Raw genomic sequence first — 19,668 nt, 5'->3', positions numbered from 1 at the left:
TCGGGTGGCACAGGGCCGGTCTGTGAGGCGGAGGAGGCGAAGCCTTTGGAGTCGGCTCAGGGGGCTGTTGGGTGCACTTCGCTGCCGAGGGTAAACGTACCCTTCCATTTTTGGCTGTCAGAAAACGGGGTGATTGCTAACAGAAGGCTGATGCAGTAGGGTCACCTCCCGTGCTGTGAAATACATCACTGGCAGCACATAGATGGCTCTCGTATACCTCCTTACACTACCCGTGCTCGGGGGTGAGTTTGCTCAGTTACGCGAGGAGAAAGACTTCTTAAGGGTTTTATTATTTCCAAGGGGAGAGAGGATGCCTGTAGATCGTCTCAGTAGGGCACCTGCAGAGAAGACAAAAGACCGGAAAGCAGAATTTAGCCCTTCTGCACCTATCACTTTGTGAACGTGTTCCCAAGCAGCCCTGACCATCTCATGGGATAATACAGAAGAGCTGCTCTATGGATGTGTAGCAGGGCCCAGGGAATGTAAGCCTGGCTCAGCAACTCTCTGCGGCTGGTACAGGGAGTACTTCGTACTTGAGAAACGCTGTTACTCGACGTAACTCCGTGGTGCTGAAGCATCCCTGCCTAATACCAGCTTTAGGAGAAATTCACTACCATGTAACTCGCTTGGAAAACTCAGATGTTTTTCTGGGAAGACAGTGCAAGGGACTAAACCCAATGGGAAATGAACACTAAGGATACTTGGCATTTACATGAAGCCCCGAGTTTTCAACACCCTGTGTAATGATTTAGGTGCTTAATCTTGTGCCCTCTGAGCCGGTTCGGTAATGACTACCTCTGTGAGGAAACAGGATAAAGTTCTTGCTAGTTAAAGACCTGCAATTAAAATACTTACCACTATTCTCCTTAACCCAGCAGGCTCTATTTAATACATGTATAAGTAAACACTATTAAGAAAGTCCTTTTATGTGAACAAGTCACAGCTCGATTGTGGTTAACAACAGTTTTTATTACAGAATTATAACATGTTTAAATTGTCTGGGCACAGCTATGGTGCAGATCAGAAAAAGATGGAGTTGCAGCTGTATCTCTGGATTTCCTTCCCTCCTAAGTTTGATACAGACCTTTCCCCATCATCTTAATGTGTTCTCTTAACTTCCTTTGTATTTCAAAGATGGGTTCAGAAAACAAAAACAAGTGGTAAGAGATGTGAAGTATTTTTACCCATCTTCCTAAAAAGACCTTGCCTCTAAATTCATCCAGAATGGCTAAATCATTCTACATGTTTCTTTGAAAACCTGTGGTTTCCCACTGCATGAATGCCGTGGTGTGCTCAATCCTGGCAGGAATACTTTAAGAAATTGATGTGGCAACTTCAACCGTTCATTTTAATCTTCGTTTCTTCGGTTCTGGATGCCTTCTTAAGAGATTATGTTGCTACCTGGGGTTGGCTGGGGCACCTTGGCTTAGGTTCTGTGAGCCATGGTGGCTATTTTTGATCCCCAGATAAGAGCTGGAAACCAAGAGGAGTTTCAGGAACCTGCCCTAAGGAAATAAAATAATTTAAAAGACCACATTTAGAAGAGTTGTACTTGAAGGAATTTAAACACCAGAAAACAGACAACTACTAAATAAATCTGGATTAGACTATTTCCAAACCTGTCAAATTTTATTATGGTGCTGTTAGCTTGACCTGCCAGAGAAATGCCAGAAAACACAGTTTCTCCACTATGACTTTCCAGTGTTTCTTCCTTGCCTGACTGGTTTGCCAAGACAAAAAGTCTGTCCCTGTACAGTGTAAGAGTTACACAACTCATAAATGGTCTCGAAAAGTCTCTCAGCGTTACTGTGCTGCTTCTGCTGTTCTTTACCTGCCCTTCTCAGTGATTATTTAGGTGTGAACAAATCTTACTTGGATCTAATTGACAGCCAGCTGTCATAGATCCTGATCCATGATTGGGAAGCCCAGGTATAGCTAATGTATATAATTGCAGGTGTCAGGGGAGTAATTGCAGCAATATGATTGAAGGAGTGAAAGGAAAGTTGGGCACTGTGGGTTTTCTGTGGGGAGAAAACCCTCAGAGTTTTTCAAATTCTGAAATCCATGCACAGCTAGTTCACTCATATGGATTTGATCTGAGGAGCAAACAAAATAGTAATAATATTTATATATGACAGTTTCCCATGAAGTGCTTAGTAAGCCCTGAAAAAATGTATGAAAGAGGTTTCTAATTACAGATGTTATATCTTTGGTTGTTTTTGAGTAATTGTTTAATTTTACAGGGTTCTTTTTCCCTAAGAAAATTTGAAGAACACCTAGAAAGTGAATAACTCATCACTATATTCACACACAGTTCTTGTTCTGCTTCCTCATCTTCTGGATAACTTATCCATTAGGAGGTGAATGCCTCAACTCAGAGTTACACTGTTCACTTTTTCTTTTCAAACACTGCTTATTACAGCCTCTGGAAAGAGGACTGAACTGAGGGAAAAGCACAGGGAGAGCACAGATTTATGAACAGAAATTGAACTCTGACACCAGCCACTCTCATGGCTGAGGCCTATTTTCCATTGATTTTGAAGCTGAAGAAACATCTCTTATCGCACAAGGACAGGCTACATTCGGGATAGATTAGGAGGTGGACTGTGTGTGAAGTAATGTAGGGATTTCTGAATACATTTGGAGTCTCAGAACAATCAATCAGCTCCATTGATTTGGGGTATTTTTAAACACATCTTAATGTATGGGATGCACTGACAATTTTGTTTTAAGCTGATACAGCTTGGAAACATTGATGAGGTCAGTGCAATGTTTGATGTCTTATTTCAAAATTGTACCTGCCCGAATTCCTTTACACATATTTATTTTATATTTATTTGAAGTTCTACATGTAGACCTATCTAAAATTGTTTAATATCATGTCTTATAATGAAGGACTGCTGAATTATTCAGGAATTTCATTAAAAAATTTGAAAATACAGTATGAACAGTCACGTAACAAAATTCATATTGGCCTACTGTGATGGTTTGGGCTAGGATATTTCTCAGACTTATTGGTATGGAGCTCAATTTTTCATTGGTAAAAAAGCAACTGTTATTTCTTAGTCTTTATAAATGGTGTTTTTCATTTTAACTCTTGGGATAATCCTTGTAAAATGCTGTTGTGTTTACACGTACATACTGTTTTGTAGGATCAAAGCGAAGGAACCAGTGTCTCAAGCCAACATAAATTGTTTTAGCCATATCTGTTACAGTGTTGGTTTTTCATGGAAAGATTGGCTTCTGTAAAGGGCAAAAGCCGTTTAAGCAGTTGACATAGACGTTTATGGCGCCTATTCCATCCCAAAGTCCACCTCTTTATCGAGGAGGGAGAATGGTAAATACACAACCAAGTGTTCATGTGTCATAGCAGTGACCTGTGTATTTTAAATAGGCACCATTCATACCATTCGATGCCTTTTCTTCAGTGTGGTGTCGTAATGTAGAACTGCATCATTCACACGTAATGGGAAACAGATTGAGGTAGAGTTGTCATGATAATTAGACCTCTTCACTGGACAAAGTGTGGCAGGGTTCAAAGTCACCAAAAGTCAGTCTGTCCTTGTCAGTAATTTTTTTTCTTCTCCTTTTTGGAGGGGTGTGTGTGAAAACTGTGCGCACACATACAGCTCCAGTTCTTTGGCAAGCAGCCATAGGAAGGAGTAAACTGTTGAGGTCCTCTGTGGCAAAATTCATGTTCATTTCAGTATTTGCCCTTTGTATTTTTCTATTTTTGATAAGGAAAGGGGAGGAAGTTGAGGAATACAGTCAGATTTTGCTTATCAGGTAGGATCATTTACATCAGCAACTCATCAGTAGCCTTTGCTGCTTTCTAATAAATACTACCTACAGACCTATTGCACAGCCAGAATTTTGATTGATTTGATGAATAAGGTGAGTTTTGCTGGGTCATTTCTGTTACTAACACTCACATTCACTGATACATGGTCATGGTATTGTCACCAGAGTCTACAAAACCTTTCCATTGGCTGAAGACATTCCTCTACCAGAACAGAACACCTTTTCTTTTCGTAGACAGCACAGCCTTTGTGTTACAGTTTGTAAACTGGGGCCTTTATCAGAGAGAAGCCTGACAATATTTTTCTTTGGAATCTCAGATCAACAAATTCTCTTTCTCTAATTTTGCAGGTGCTCAGAGAATGGAAGGGCCTGTTAGGAGACTGAGCAAAGCCACTGGTACAGATAGCAAAAAACTGTATCTCATTCCCAGTGACATTGCTGTGGAGATGCCGAAGAGGAACACCAAATTCCAAACTTGCGGCAGGTACAACAGGAACAAAGGACGAGAAACTGACAACTTAATGGCATGAGGAAAAATGAGGAAAGAAAGCACTTGCTAGAAGGGCAACAAATAGTTTCCAGCATCTAAACTTTATGTGCAGATAAAAATTCTATAAAGACTAATTACAAGGTCCCTGAGCACTGACTTGTATAGTGGAGCACTTAAAAGTTATGACAGTGCATTTACAGAGTTTATTTTCACAGATTTCACTTTAGGTTTGGTCTGCCAAACTCTACTAGGTAGTTAAGACGAGGGTTTTGTTTAGCTGACAGAAGGTTTGATAGCCCTGTTCTTAAACATTTCCTTTTGTATGTTTTTAATGTCAATGAAGTTGTTTATTCAGACATTTTTTGTTCACTTAGTGATAAAGCAATGGCCATTATGCCAGAATTTTTGAAGAAGAGTAAAGCAAGCCAACCTGTAAGATCAGATATAACAGCATCCCATGCTCACAGAAAAGCACAGGCCAAGATTTATGTTTAATTTGACATGTCATCTAAAAAAGCAATCAACCCTTACCTGGTGGAAACCTTACAATGATTGTGGTGCTTTACAGCAGAAATTTATGGCTACCTAAGCTAAAGTTTTTTAAAGAAGAAGCACCACAGGCCTCTATAAAACCTCATAACATACAGACATGGTGGTTCCAAACCATTTTTCTAGCACCAGACCACCCCATATATCAGCAATAAACTACTCCCTAAAATGGCCTCATCTGAATGCATGCAGTCATTCTAATTTTAGTCTTCCTGATTTCTTTTCAAAAGCATGGATGCTTCCCAGAAGTGTGAGTCAGCTCAAACCAACTCCTAGCAAAAGTTTACAAGATCCAAACCTTGTCAGAGTCCTCACTTTCAGTTTCTCAAATGAAATGAAGTAGGCTACAGACAAGTGTAAACTGTTGGTAGCATAAAAGGAAGTGTTGTCCTGCCTGCCAAACCCATGTTCTGTTTCAGCAGTGGCTGAGAACAATAGCTGATATTTCTCTGCAGGTCCCACATTGTCTGGGACTTGCTTCTAAAATAATGTCAGGAGAACGTAGATGAGGTTTACCCGAGTATGTTAACAACTGCTAATCCACAACTGCAAGCAATGCCACTGGTTCTGAATAAGGTTCCAGTTTGTCCTTTCAGTGATTGACTCTGGAAAACAGTGTTTTTGACATAAGCGTGACCAAATTCCTCAAGACCTTCAGAAGTGGAGTTATATTTCTTCTGGTGTTAAAACTTTTGGGAGGAAAAGTTATTGGCCCGACTTTTTCTGGGGGGAAGTACTCCCTGTGGTAGTTTATGTAGACAAGCCTTATTTGAGAAGAGACAGCCATATCCTTTTGGGAGTAATCTAGATCCTAGAGTGATGAGAGGAGTGTAATTATTGTGCATATAATAAATACATTAAGTATTTAAAGATTTGAAGGACAATTGGAAAGAAGAAGAATGTAATTTTTGTGTTTTGTTATGTTTTCTTGATTGTACACATTAGTCTGAGAACATCTGAGGCTAGATTCAGAGCTTCTAATTCACAAGTGGGCTACACTAGATACCTTGCAAATCATTGGTTATTAAAACCTCTTTTCAAGAAGTAAATAATACTAAGAAATTAAAATAGGAGCCCTTGACCTGTGTTTTGCACTCACCTAGCAGGCCTGTGTATCGCTAAATAAAACAGGAGACACTGCAAAAGCAGGCTTGGTGCGTGTATATCCATCTGTTACCTCTGTACCCCTATGTCTTCCTTTTGGTTTTGAGTCATGACCAGGACTAGGCTGAAACTGAGTGAGAAATCCATGTTCCAAAGAAGGAATGCAGTATTATAATTTAATGATCAGTTTGTTAAAATTGGAAACTGGATGGGCATTAGAAACAGCCTGGAGAGAGTCAGAAAGAGACGTCTTTATCAGAGGTAAGTAGCGTTTGGGAACTGTGCTGTTAAAATCTATGTTTGATGCAGTCTTGCAGAAGTAATCTCAGAGCCTAAACTTTTCCTCCAAAGGTAACAGCAACCATGTACTTACAGTAATTTGTGCTGAAAAGAGATTCAAGTATGCAGAGGTGCATAGCAGAGCTCAGACACAGCATAAAGCCTGTGCAGGACTACGAACTGTTGGAAGTCAGAGTAACCTGTTTCCTCCATTCCAGTGCCATTAGTGCCTGCAAAGAGGTGAAAAGCAGCACAAAGGTACACGAGTTTGTCTCCAGTGGGGCAGATACACTGCCAGTCCAACATCTTTATTGCAGGGGGATGTCACAGTCTGCTTTGCCTTGTGTGTGTTAACTTCTGTAGAGACCATGAAGATACAAAATCATGTACACCAGTGTTATGGAAGAGGCATTGGTACTCTCTGGAGATCGTGTTTTTCCCTGCTTGAAGAACCATTATGCTACAGTAGATTCATGGCACACAAGTATTTGTCAGGGAGATTTCAAATAATGCTGTATTCTTTATTTGTGCCCATCATAAAGTAATTACAACTCAATTAATGTGTAGAAGAAAATGAAGCAATGTAAGGATGTGGTTCTGCAGTAAGTCATATAAAATTTATGAATATGGGGTTTCCTGGCAGCTGAAATTTGATCTGTATTGGTGTGAGCACACGACTGCATTTTTACCCAATGAGCCAGAGCATATGTTACATTGTTTATTCAGGGTTTATGCCAGCTTTCTGTCAGTTGAGCTGGGTAAATTATGCCTGATCCAGCACAAACTTAGAGTGGTACAAACAGACAGTATTGCATCTGATAGGACCTCTCCTGGGACAAAATTATTTCTTCAAGCTATTTACTATCACGCAGAATGATAGCCTACCACCCTAATATGCTATAAACCCTGCAAAGACCTTAGAAAAATCTGTTTCAAGTCAAAGCTTGTCTATATCTGATTAGCTGGAAATAGACTGACGATTTTTTCCTCAGAGGGAAAGAAGGGGAGAGTCACAAATTCACATTATATTTTACATCTTAGCCAGGTACAGAAATGTTCCAGAATATGATTTGTATAGAAATCTTGAGTGTACTCATGTGTAAATGTAAATAATGAGGTGGGAAAAAAATTAGTCATAATGATAGTTAGAAACATAATTCTTGAAATTATTTGCTTAGGTTTGGGCCCATATTGTGAAAGGAAACAATTTGATTTTGTGTTTCCCACCATATTTCATCTTTTAAATATGTAGCTTCTGTGTCATATTATGAATCCTTGACATTTCGTTCTGAAGCTGAATTGTCATGACAATAGTTGTGGGAAAGTGAAGATAGCAAACCAGAACATTAGAGTGCGAACCCAATGACTTTTGAGATCTAAGCTGGAGGGCCAAATCCATCAGTAAGTATATGCAAGTTTTACCAATTTTCATATAAAATAGACTGAGGTCATGTAAGACTTTTGTTGGGATTTTGTTAATTTTCATTCAAATTTCCTTAGAATGTATTAACTTATTTTTGTCAGTGCACCATTGTCAGTCTTTGGCCAGGGATTGTGACTGAATGCAATGCAACATTCAATGACAGCACTGCTTAGCATTGTTTAGGCCACCCTGGCTACCTGTTTCTGCCTGCACCTGTACTGCAGTCTTTACTGGGCTAGAACAGCAAGTTTTGGGTGTTTTCTAGACTAGCCTATGGAACAGATTTAACTGAAGAATAGCAGGGATTATGGCAGCTTGTGCTGCCCGCTGACTTTTTTTCTCCAATCTGCAAAGTGCATGAAAACAAATGGAGCTGGGAACTTAGAGCAGACCTGGCAAAAGGGATGGCAGTGTGGAATAAACGGAAAGGAGTATTATCCCTGACAAACGTAAGGTAAGAACATACCTGTACTTCCATCCCAGGCATAAGTTAAAGTAGGAAAAGGTCTCCTGGAGCAGATGCAGTCATATGGATACAAGAACACTTGGAAAGTACAGCATGTACTGGGGGCTGTAAGTCCCATTTGTTGTGGTATGACTACATCTATACCAATGGTGGTGGTATAACAGTGTGAATAAAAGTGTCCTCCTAATTGGGAGAGTGATGCTAATAAAAGTTTTCCAGGTACAAGACCCCTAAAAATTAGAATCAATAATCAATAAGCAACATACTCATCTAATGTAAACATTGCACACCCCAAATTAAACAAGAAATCCTGTTATGCAGGTCTGAGCTTGTAGAGCTGTTACTCTACTAAGCTAGCACTGTTGGAAGAATGAAGAAGTTACTTTTTTAGAAGTTGAAGAGCCATTTTATTTCCCTGCATGCATTTTGGTGAACTTTCCAAAATCAGTCTTGGCACAGCTGAAGCATCTTTAGCGTTCTTCCATTACTACTTCTTCTACCACTATTACTTCTTAAAAGCTTATGTTTGTTCTCCAAATGGGACCAGATTGTACTGAGAAATTGTATTTTTAACACAGTTTTCTGTGGAGGAATAACCTGGGCTCCTGGCAGTGCACCACTATTCAACTCCTACAAAACACTCCCATCACTCACTCCAGACACAGGCTTGGACTCCAGACCATTCTGATGTAATCTGCACCAGTGGTGCTGTTTTAACTGCAATCACATTACATTATATGCAAGTACTAAAGCTGTACAAGAAAAGAAGTTCAAACACCCTTTGGGGTTGAATTTTGCAAAAAGCTCATCAGCAGAAAACACTTCCAAGTGAAAGTTGATGAAATACACTGTTAAGGTCTGATGATACATAGCAATTTGCTACATATGAGGATACTTAACCCAGAAAGTGATTTACATATTTGACTTCTACCTGCAAGAGAAACACCTGCTGTGCTGTTTGTGATTCCAGTGCACTTGGGATGGAATGGATCCAGCTGCTGTGCAGCAGATATTATAGAGGCACTCTCTTAGACAGGCTGTTGTGGATGCTCACAGTCTCAGGACTGACCACAAATCTTGAAGTAAAGGAGCTACCGAAGATTATTGAGTATGGCTGACCCAGATGCTCCAAGAGGATCCAATCTCCTTGAATGATAAGGCCTGTTAATTTGGGGTAAACCAGGTGGGAATCAGAGTCATGTGAAAAAAGAAACCCATGCATGTGATTTCTCCTGATGCATTTTCTTATGGAATAACAGCAAATTTGTGTAACACCACACTCTAGGAGTCAGAATTTTCCTCTGCCACTTCTGTGCCCTTCCCATGAATGCTATGCTGAACTCCTGCATCTTCTTGCTCTTTGCGTAGGAAAGGCAAAAATACAGGGAAGACTAGAATTCAAACTTTTGGAGGCCACTTGTGAATTGAGCTTGGTGACAGGCCCTGGTGCAACATTGCATTAGAGCAAAAGATGTGAAGATATCCAAAAGGAAAACTCACATGTGCTGGGCCTTTATCAGAATTCAAAATAAACAGGATATTTTGAAAAGACATTGACAATTTACTCCTCCATTTTGGTCATGGACAATATGGAAGAGAATAGTTAGTGGGATGTGACTACACACCTGTGGGAGAAATATACCAGGGGATTTTTGATATGCAGAGACTTGATTTCTCAGGAATGGATGTAGCCCTGTGTTCCTCTACCTTCCTATTTCCCTTCCTCCCATCGTCCCTATTGCTATCTGGTCTTCTCTCAAAGAAATACTCTGGCTGTATGCTGCACTGTAGAAGAATTTATTAAGAGCCATTTCTCTTACCATTGTAAGACATTGGTGTAAATATGATGCTGTGTGCACATAGTATTTATTTGCTTTAATTCCTGGTGCTCTTAACATGTCATGTGTAGAGGTTTTGTATAGGTCTAATTAGCCTTTTTTAGATACAAATCTGTAAAAACCCCATAGCCCTCACATTGCACTAGTGGGGCAAAATGCACAGAAACATTTTACACAATTTATAATTATATACAATTATTATAATTGCTATACTGTTAACTCCCAGTGTGCTTAGAGCTCATTGCACAGCGATGATAATGACACACCTAACTTAGGATTTGCCCACAGATGATAGAAAAGGAATTCCCCCAAACAAAAAGTGCTTGGAAAGGCTCTAATGCAAGGCAAAACCACTTTCTGATTTCCTGGGTAGGTCTCTTAAGGTCTTCCAGCCTTACAGAAAATAAGAATAATATTGTTCTTGTAAATAGGAATTTATTTTACTTCTTTTTCGTGTTGGAAAGGTAAGTTAAGGCCTTTTACCTATCCTTATCCTTCTCAGTGTTTCCTGAATTGCACTTGAGGCCTTGCTTCCCCGATGTCAAGGCTTGCCATGAGCTCTGTACTAAGAGATACTAAGAAAGGGTGAGAGCATTTCCTGTGCTACAAACAAACTCCTATTTCCCTCACTGCTCTGATGCAACTACTAGCAGTGTCAGAGCTATGGATATTTCCTTCATTTCCAAAGCACTTGAAATAAGAGGTGGGAAAAGACATGTGATCTCCACTATCAGGAAGGAGGCTCAAAACCCAAGATCAAAACCTTTGTTACTGTTAAAACTGAAAATTGGACAGAACTCTTCACCTTCCAGGTATTGCTTCTAAACACTGAGCTTCTCCAGCCACCTGTGTTATCAAGTGCTTACCTGTCATAGTTTAGTGGGGAATTAAAAGTAAGGGGGTTTTTTGGTGACCTTATGAGCTTGAGGAAATGGATAAGTGATAAAAAGGATAGGCTGAGGCTTTGCTTTTTTTAGCTGCTCTTTCAGATTGTTCCTGAGCATTACCCAGTTCAAATCCTTGAAGCCTCATCAGTCATGCACATGGCACTCCTTGGTGACAGAATTGCAGAATAATTTAATTTGAAGGGATTTAATAATTTAATTTGAAGGAATCCTGGAGGTCACTTGGTCAGTCTCAGACCAGAGCAGGACCGTTTGAGATCAGATTGACTGGGGCCTTGTCCTGCTGAGTTCTGAAGAATGGAGAGTCAAGAGACACCTTTGGACAACCTGCTCCAGTGTTGGACTATCTTTATTTAGATTTTTTTTTTTCCCCACAATAGCTGTTCTGTCTGTCCTACAATCCATCTGTCCTACTATCCAGTCTATGACCAAGACCATTTTTAGGAAGTAATTTTATCGCTTCAGAATCTGCTGCACTTGTCTGTTCTTCAGGTCCTGGACTCTGATGTTCAGGGAGCACAGCTGGCAGGAAATCTCAAGTCAGGACACCATAGAGTTATCTTGGGAATCCTTCTGGACCTTAAAGCCAGAAAGGATTTTGGACAGGGCTTTGGATGAGACCTTAGGATAACTCCCACTGAGCAGCTGAGCTGAGGAGCACCTTTTGCTACAGGTAGTCAGGAGGGTCAAGGTTTGCACTTTGGTGGAACCCAAATTTGATATGTGTTACTTTTGTTTCCCTGCTGGTGGTTTCCAGTCAGGTGCTAAGAACACTGTCGTTTCTCCAATCCCTGCTCTGCTCCCAGAAAGGCAGGCAAATTCCCTGACAAACACGGCTAAAGGATTTCTGGTGCCTCAGCTTACTGCAGTACTTGAAGTTGTGGACCACAGCCCTGTAACTGGCCAGTGCACATGCAAGTAAGCAATGCCAGGCTGGACAACAGTAAATGTATTGTTCCATGCACACTTTTGCCAGCAGCCTCCTGTTTCCAGGCATTGCCAGGACCCACCTCAATTGCCAGCTACTTGTTCCTGAAACCCTTTCAGCTGTGCCAGCACAGCTGTATGTGTTTATGTTTGGGAACTGGATGATGAGACTGAATCAGGTTAAACTGAATAACAGTGCTTTTCCTTCAGAATTTTTCTCTAATACCTGTTATATCCCCTAGACCTGATTCACAGGCTGACCTTAACACACAGTTGTGTTGATAAAAGTCATATGGCTCTTGGGAGAACAGGACAGGCAGCAAGGAGGGAAAAATGGTTGGAAGTACCTTAAGTCAATACTGCTGCCAAAGGCAATGTGTCTCCAAACTGACAGCCTTGTGATGCTGCTGCTGACAACTGAGCTGAGCTATTGCTGTTGTGTCCATCCTACAGTGAGCCTCTGCAATGCTGCCACATCCATGTACTCATATCAATTTGCTCATCAACAGTGGTAAGCTAAAGATTAAATTTAAAGAATGTAGTGGAAAGGGATCCCTCAAATATTTGTGAAGTTTTTAAAAAGGAATTCCTTCCTCTTTACAAGCACATTACTGCTGAATTTGCAGAGCAATGTTTTTTGCAGTTGTGGAATAGAATCTGAATTAGCAGTGTATTTAAAACTGAAGTCCTCATTTAAATTTTTATGTTAATTTTAGTCTTCCACTGATGTCACACAAGTGTACAGCAGGAGTAATTTTACTGAAATCACAGACATTTCTGTGTCCCTTGTGAAGTAATTTCTACCTGTGTAAAATGCATGTGAAATGCTACTAAATCAAGTCAGCGTTTTTTTACTGTCTTGACACCCATATTGCAGTGATGTAAATTGTTGCAATATGAGGCATCAGTGAATAAAATTGCACTAGAATGAAAGTCTTGTGTCAGAATTTGATCCCATATAAGTGTTTTGTACTGTTGTTTTAATGGAACATTGCAAAATTGAAAAATCATTAGTAGTCCTGACAATGCTTTAGCATTTAAAAGGTCCTATTTTCTATTTCCCCGTAGTCCCTTTATGCCACTCCATTAGTTTAAAAAGGCTATAAAGAGAGCACATTTAGCCACTTGGGAATATTTTCATTTCTGTGTTACTCTTGCCTTTGGCATAGTGGATATGTTAGGTTGTGGCTGAGGAGAAAGGGTCATGGCTGGCCCGCCCCCTTGTTCCAGCTATTCTTGGCTGCTGGAACAGCTCCTGGGGGCCCCAGGCTGCCAATTGTACTAAAATTGCTGGTAGCCTTAAGACTATTCAAGGAGTAATTAGCTACCAAATGTGGGTAATTGTGACAGAGTCTAGCTAATACTGCTTTTGTCTAACAGACTAATTAAAGGCTGCACATATGAAAAGAAGAGGAAAAACCACTCTTCTTTTAAGGAAAAGAATTATTAAGAAAGAAAATTTGATCTAGTATTAAAAACGAAAGAGTTCTGTTTCTTCTAGCAGGATCTTAGAAGTTTTTGATAATTAACCTTGGAAAACAAAGCACAACTTCATTTGTAGATGAAATGCTTCATTGTGGCACCCTTTCATACTCTTTTTTGATTTCATTTAAAAAATATATATTTTTTGTAAAAACATTGTTCAGTGCAAGAATGTTTAAAACTTATTATTATTATTATTATTATTGCCTATAAAAAAATCAGGAATTCTATTTGTGCTATCAGACATAGTTTGAATTTAAAGAAGCCCAGCTGGAGATATGTCATTGTGGGTACCTGTGATCTGTCCTCCCTCTGTACAAAATAGGATGGGGAAGGGGAATAATCACCTGCTGGTCTGGCAAGACTACAGCCCTTCATGCATCAGTAGAGCTGCGTTTGCTGTAGTTTGTACCTGTGCTCCTCCCCTCTGCTGCTCCTGCAATCAGCTGTGAATAGTTCCATTCCAACCCATTTATGGAGTGTGTGTCTTCAGTGGCACTTCGATATTTGCTAATACAATCATAAAATCTCACGTCTCAGCTAAATTTTCTATGCCTTTAGCTGTGCTGCAGGCAATAGCAGGTTTCTGAACTGCAGGAGTCCCATCTATAGCTGATTATATTTACTCTTTCTCTACTCTGAAGTAGATCACAGTTATAGAAGTGGACAACCAGAATGAGCAGCAGATTGAAAAGCAAACAGCTCCCTTTCCTTCCTCCTGCCCAGCTAAAACAGATTATTTTAGAAAACAATTCCTCGTGTTCTGAGATGCTGCAGTGTCACTAATACCCTCTCAGCCAGCACTTCCCAGCCACCAGCAGCCACCTGGCCACCTTGAACAGTCTATTTCTTTCTCTTTGATCTGTACAACGTGTCTCAGATACAGCAAACAACTTACAGTGTCCTGCCTTGTGAACTGACCCACATATGCAAACATTCTGCAAAGTTCAAATCAGACTGAATTCCAGACATTTTACAGGCAGGAATACAAGTGTTACCTCATTATGGCAGCTGCAATAAAACTGCTCTTTTATAGCCTGCTTCAAAGAGCAGCTGATACAGCCTTGTCTCCCTGTTTAAATACCTTCTTACTCCATGTTCTGAAAGAGGATTAGAAATAACATATTGCAACTGCTCTTCACGATCCAGAACAAAAGGCAACAAAGCTCTGTAACTGACTGCAGACTTCAACTAGAATGGGCAGTTTATGATTGTCTTGCTGGGGATCAGCAAAGTTTGTGGCTAATACTTGCTCTTTTCTCCTGTATCCTCTCTACTGATTTGCACTTGGGAGTTCATCTAAGTGAGATGTTCTGCCTTGGCGTGAGAGTTCCTGTGGATATAGGAGGACATGGTAGCTCTTTGAACTAAAAATTTGGATGACTGAATGGCAGCTCATGAAAAGGCTCTTTGGTAAAGAGCAGCAGTGATACTGGTTTAACAGGACAGTCCAATCTGAAAGAGTCTTGAGGTGTTGACTGCTTTTGAGGCTGAGGATAAAAGTTCTGTGCATGATGTCTGTGGAAAGATGTCAGAAGGCCCATGACACAGGGTTTCAAGCAGTCTCCTTGTTCACAATCTTTATAACAGCAATTCTCTTCTCCTTGGTATTAACAATTGGAAGCATCTTAAAAACAAAAGGCAACCATTTCAGCCCAAAGGAAGGGAAAAAGGTAGAAATTGCTCTGTAGCCTCATCACTCTTTTGTACAATTCAGGAAAGGAGAACCCAAAAAATAGGAACGGCGATGTCTGTACCTTTTCAAAAAGTCTGATAGTTGATTGTTGCAAAATGTGGAATATATAAAATTTTCTTAAGAAAGGGTGTTCTTATATGTTTGATCTTTGTATACTGTCAAGCCTAAATAGCAAAAAAGGAGATTAAAACTCTGAAACAGGTAGCAGCTAGCAAGATCTAAGTGATGTCCAGGTGTTACAAAGACAAATTACTTGTTGGTAGAATTGCCTTGTTAAGGTTTAGGGCTGGAGATGCTTCAATGATCTCATACCAAGCTTGGAAAGAAGGATGTACCACTGATAGAGGACACAAAGAATGCAGAATTTAGGGGCTACAAGGATGTTTGGCAGAACCCCCAAGATACGGAGGAAACTAATAACTCTAACTCAGCAATTGTGCTAAAATCAGCCTCAACTGGATAAAAGGTAGTTCTGGCAGGGGTAAATCTGTGGCCAACCCATGGACCACCAACCCAAGAAACCCACTGACCCAAAAGAAGAGAAAGAGTGAGCATGCAGACTGATTAGAAGTGAGAGAATAATTAACCCATGGAAGATAGAGTGCTAATTAATAAGAGAACTATGTAACTTGTAGCCAATGAACACTAACCCCTTTGTTTGCTAAAATGTGTAAAATGTAAAAAGTTTTGGTAGTTGGTGTGCTTCATTTGTGGAATATCACTGAGCACCTAGGCTTGTGCAACTCTGAAATAAATAATCAATGTCCCTTTCAAGTGTGCAATTTTTGGCTTGTTGCACACCAGGGTAACAAATCCAATTTCTGTGGACAATGATTTAAGCTACATTTTAGAAATACCCGTCATTGTTCATCTTTATTCACATAACTTTGCAGAGATGGAAATTGGGGCTTCTATATGACTGCTGCCTTGCAGTAGAGACTGCAGACTTGATAAAGTAAATTAATGTGAAGTAAATGAAATTAATAATATAATACTTGATAAAGTAAAATTAATAATAAACATGCAGGTTCCACCTGGATGCATGAAAAAAATCCAGACTCTTAAAATTTTAGAAGACAAATCTGTGGTTTGGATTGGGGTTTTTGTTTGGATTTTAATGGACAGTAATTAGTGGCTCACATATGAGAAAGCTGAATCTTTTTTTCCCCCTTGTTCATCTCTGGAGCTGTGTTTCCCATACCTACAGTTGGGCATCATGTCATGAGGATGAGTTCCTTCTTTGTTTCTTTTTACATTAAAGGATTAGTGTTCATACTTTCCATCTTACCCAATGAGCCTGGAATTCCCTTTTCTCTTCAAGTAGCACAACTTCAAGTATTACCAGTGCCTGACCATTCCCTTTACTCCGGCCCTCATCAAAGAGCAAAGTGTTAGCCTGATGATCAGAGCACAGAGAGGTGTGTGTTTGACGGCATTTGGCCAAGGAAGAAATTAGGCCAAATTTCCTGCCTCTGACCAAGGATTAATACCATTGTGTAAAGTGGAGCTTTATCACCACGAGCAGATCCTTACAAACAGAGATGGAGGACAGGACAGGACGGCTGCTTTCCATGACTGTGCAAACAGACTGCCTTCAGCTGCCTGCAAGACCACAGGTACAGGCTCTAGGTATTTCGAGGGAGAAGTGTTTCTCTATTTTTAGATGAAATAGCATTGCCACTCCAGTTTATCTAAGTAGTCTGGCTACAGAATGCTGCTATATTTAGAAGTCACTTAATGCAAGAACAGCATCTTACAAAAAAAGGTCACAGTACATTCTCCATTCTATTGGTACTGAGTTCTATTATTTATGCTAAACCACTCTTTTTAATTACCAAACAATTGAGTGTACGTTTTCTCTATGTAATTGTGGCCTCCATTTCCATCAATATTTGTCTCAAATGTACCTATAAACACCATTCCACTGATTTTCAGAGTCATCATTAGCTCTGAGCTCATCCAGCGGCTCTGAATGGCGGAAGAGGAAATGCATCCTGGTACATGAAATTAGAATACATATTGGTACATACCAATGCATATTGGTACATGAAATTAATACCCTGCATTGTCCTGCCCACTCCTTTTCAAGGAATCCATTCCCTTATTAGTGTTGGATTGGCTGGCTAATGAGGGTGGATTTATGGCATGCAATCTGCACATTAGCAAGCACTGCAAGACTTGCAATTTTAAGGGGAAATACACTGTGTAGCACACTTCCACATCTGATTTTCATAAGTTTAAATAAAGAAACAATTAATAAGAAGACATACCTCATTGTAAAGCAGTGAGGATCAAAGTCAGGCATGGATAGCGCGGACACAGGACAAGGAGTCACTGAAGAGCAGCAAAATAAGGGTAGGGTTACCCTGGGTCAGGACCTGCTTTGTTGTACCGATGAGCTCAATTGGTCAGCTCTGGATACATATTAGATAGTGGGGAGATAAATCCATTCTTACCAACTTCTGGCTTTGGAATTTGATTATGCATAAATAAAAGCAGCTGTTCTCCGGAATAGAATCATTTTTTTCTTCTGTTTTTCAGGAGTTGCAAATTACTATTTTTCCTTTCAGATTTCTTCTTTTTCCTTCACATTTGCATGGGAATTTGCTTTCAATGAGAAAAGGTTATGTGTGTGTGGGGTATCAGAAATTAAAGTCTGAACTGAGTAGAAATGTGTTACAGAACACACGGAAACATGTCCTGATAGTCATTATGCCTTTAAAAAGCTAATCTGAAATGTCAGGAGATAAGAAACACTTATCAGCATGAGTGTATGTAACCACTTTGGATGTGCAAAAAAAAATTTAGCATGAGGTTTAGACATTCCAAATGTCAGGGTTGAGCACTGTGAGCACTATTGTCTTGTTACTTCCTCAGAATGGCATGCACAAATGCCCAAAAATCAAAGCCAGATCTCTAAATTTTAAGAATATGCTACTAATTTTTTGTTTTGTTTTGTGTCAGAGAAAGTACATGATGTTAATTAAGTGAGGGGAATTCATATTGAATGTCATATGTCGTCCACACTTGCAGTGTTCCAAGCTGTGCTTAGCCTGTGCTGCGACTTAATATACGCAGTGGCTTTGCACAGAACAGGTGGGAATCCACAGGCCTCAACACAGAAAAACCAGGCAGCCTTGGCAACAGTTTTCCTGATATTTGTCATTTGGCTGTAACAGGACAGATTTGCTATTACACTTTCAGGTGTATAGTAACAGGAACTGATTGGTTACTAATTTGAACAATTTCAGTGGTGCATCCAATGCAAATAAACCAATTTACCAAGCAATCTGTGAGTAAAAAGGTTCAGAGCTTTGCACCAGCTTTGTCATTTGTGAGCCTAACAGCTAATTGCCTGATAGAGCTCTACTTAAAAGCAGTATTATAGCTATAGATACTTACTTCATATTTCCTAACCAGCGTAGACTGAAAAAATTGCCGTATCAATAGAATAATGAGATTATTTTGCAATTCTTTGGGTTTAGAATTTTAGACAAATATTCTATTTATAGAAGTAAACAGTTTGGTATTTAGTGGCTCATGCAGAATAAGAAATCACTTAGATTTTCTGTCTGAAGGAGGACCACTCCTAAACTGAGCTTGTGTCTCTAAGCAACTTGAATTGTAACATGTAATTTAGAAGTGCTTTAAAAATCTAATTCATGTGAGCCAGTCCCCCATTATATACCCAGTATCATGTGTGTGCCAGAGGCTTGATAGACCAGTAAGGCAGATGATTCACCTGATTTGCTTATGTAGGTGGTTAGATTAGTGGTACCAGTAATTCCATAGGCTCTGGCTACATCGCCCTGTGTCATATTAGAATGCTGCCTCACCCATTTTACTGTCCTAGCTTGGAGCTGGCAGCTCCTGGTGCCACCTACCCTGGAAGGAAGTCTGTGACCTAATCTCTGTATGGTGGAAGATTCCCAGTGCCACAGCTTAGCAAAGGCTTCCAAATCAACACTGGTATGGGAAGATTGCTGTTTGTTTGGTCTGGTGTGATTAAAAGTGGACCAACACCTCGTTCCAGAACAAGGTCAAGAAATTAAAGGAGGTCAGAACAAGCCAAGAATAGCAAGTTATGCTCAGGGGCTTCGCAGGGGGAAGCATTTCTGGCTGAGGTATGATGTTTTCTGGGAGGATTTTAGCAGGAAAGCGCACCCCTGTGACATGACACTGTATGTAGTAGGGGGAAGAGAGAAGGGACCTCATTGCCTAGTGAGTGGTACAGAGGAACCTGATTTGTCACAATTTTGCTTTTAGGCAATGATATGTATCAGGCAGCTCTGGAGTTTCCAGCCCCATTCCTAGTCTCTGACTCAGTCATTCAATATTCTTGTAGCCTGACTTCATTCCTGCAAGATTGCTGTTTCTGTAATTGTCAAGAGGGGTAGGGTGAGAAGTGGGGTGGGAGAGAGAGGAGCCTGGAGCCTGCAGTCTGCAGTGCCAACTGTGGGGCTTTTATGCCAGATGGTATTCCCCCATCTGAGGTCAGGACAGCATATGGCATTCAGGAGTCCTGGCATGCCAGGGACACACTGCATGCTTTTTGTGTCCAGTGATGGGCACCATGATTATTGTCAGTGTAAGAGGTGTCATTCCATCCTGCTCCATGATTTGTGTGATCATTGTAGGCAATTAATTCATGAATATCAGCTCCTTGACTTGGAATGGTGTTAAAGTGCAGGCGAAACTTTAAATGTGG

At 40.2% G+C, this 19,668-nt stretch overlaps 2 long non-coding RNA genes across 2 annotated transcripts; one reads left to right on the top strand and one right to left on the bottom strand.

The window, feature by feature from the left end:
- Nucleotides 1-6: 6 nt before the first annotated feature.
- LOC108447324 lies at nucleotides 7-8,091 on the top strand. Its single transcript, XR_001862818.1, has 3 exons — nucleotides 7-90; nucleotides 4,150-7,624; nucleotides 8,001-8,091. It is a non-coding gene; the product is annotated as an uncharacterized LOC108447324 (long non-coding RNA).
- LOC108447323 lies at nucleotides 7-17,604 on the bottom strand. Its single transcript, XR_001862817.1, has 3 exons — nucleotides 17,231-17,604; nucleotides 6,318-6,453; nucleotides 7-1,505 (listed from the first exon to the last, which is right to left on the bottom strand). It is a non-coding gene; the product is annotated as an uncharacterized LOC108447323 (long non-coding RNA).
- Nucleotides 17,605-19,668: the final 2,064 nt, after the last annotated feature.

Source organism: Corvus brachyrhynchos, unplaced genomic scaffold (genome assembly GCF_000691975.1).
Source record: "Corvus brachyrhynchos isolate BGI_N302 unplaced genomic scaffold, ASM69197v1 scaffold105, whole genome shotgun sequence".
NCBI classification, from domain to species: Eukaryota; Metazoa; Chordata; class Aves; order Passeriformes; family Corvidae; genus Corvus; species Corvus brachyrhynchos.
Note: the sequence above shows the minus strand (reverse complement) of the source record. Positions and strands in the feature narration are given on the sequence as shown.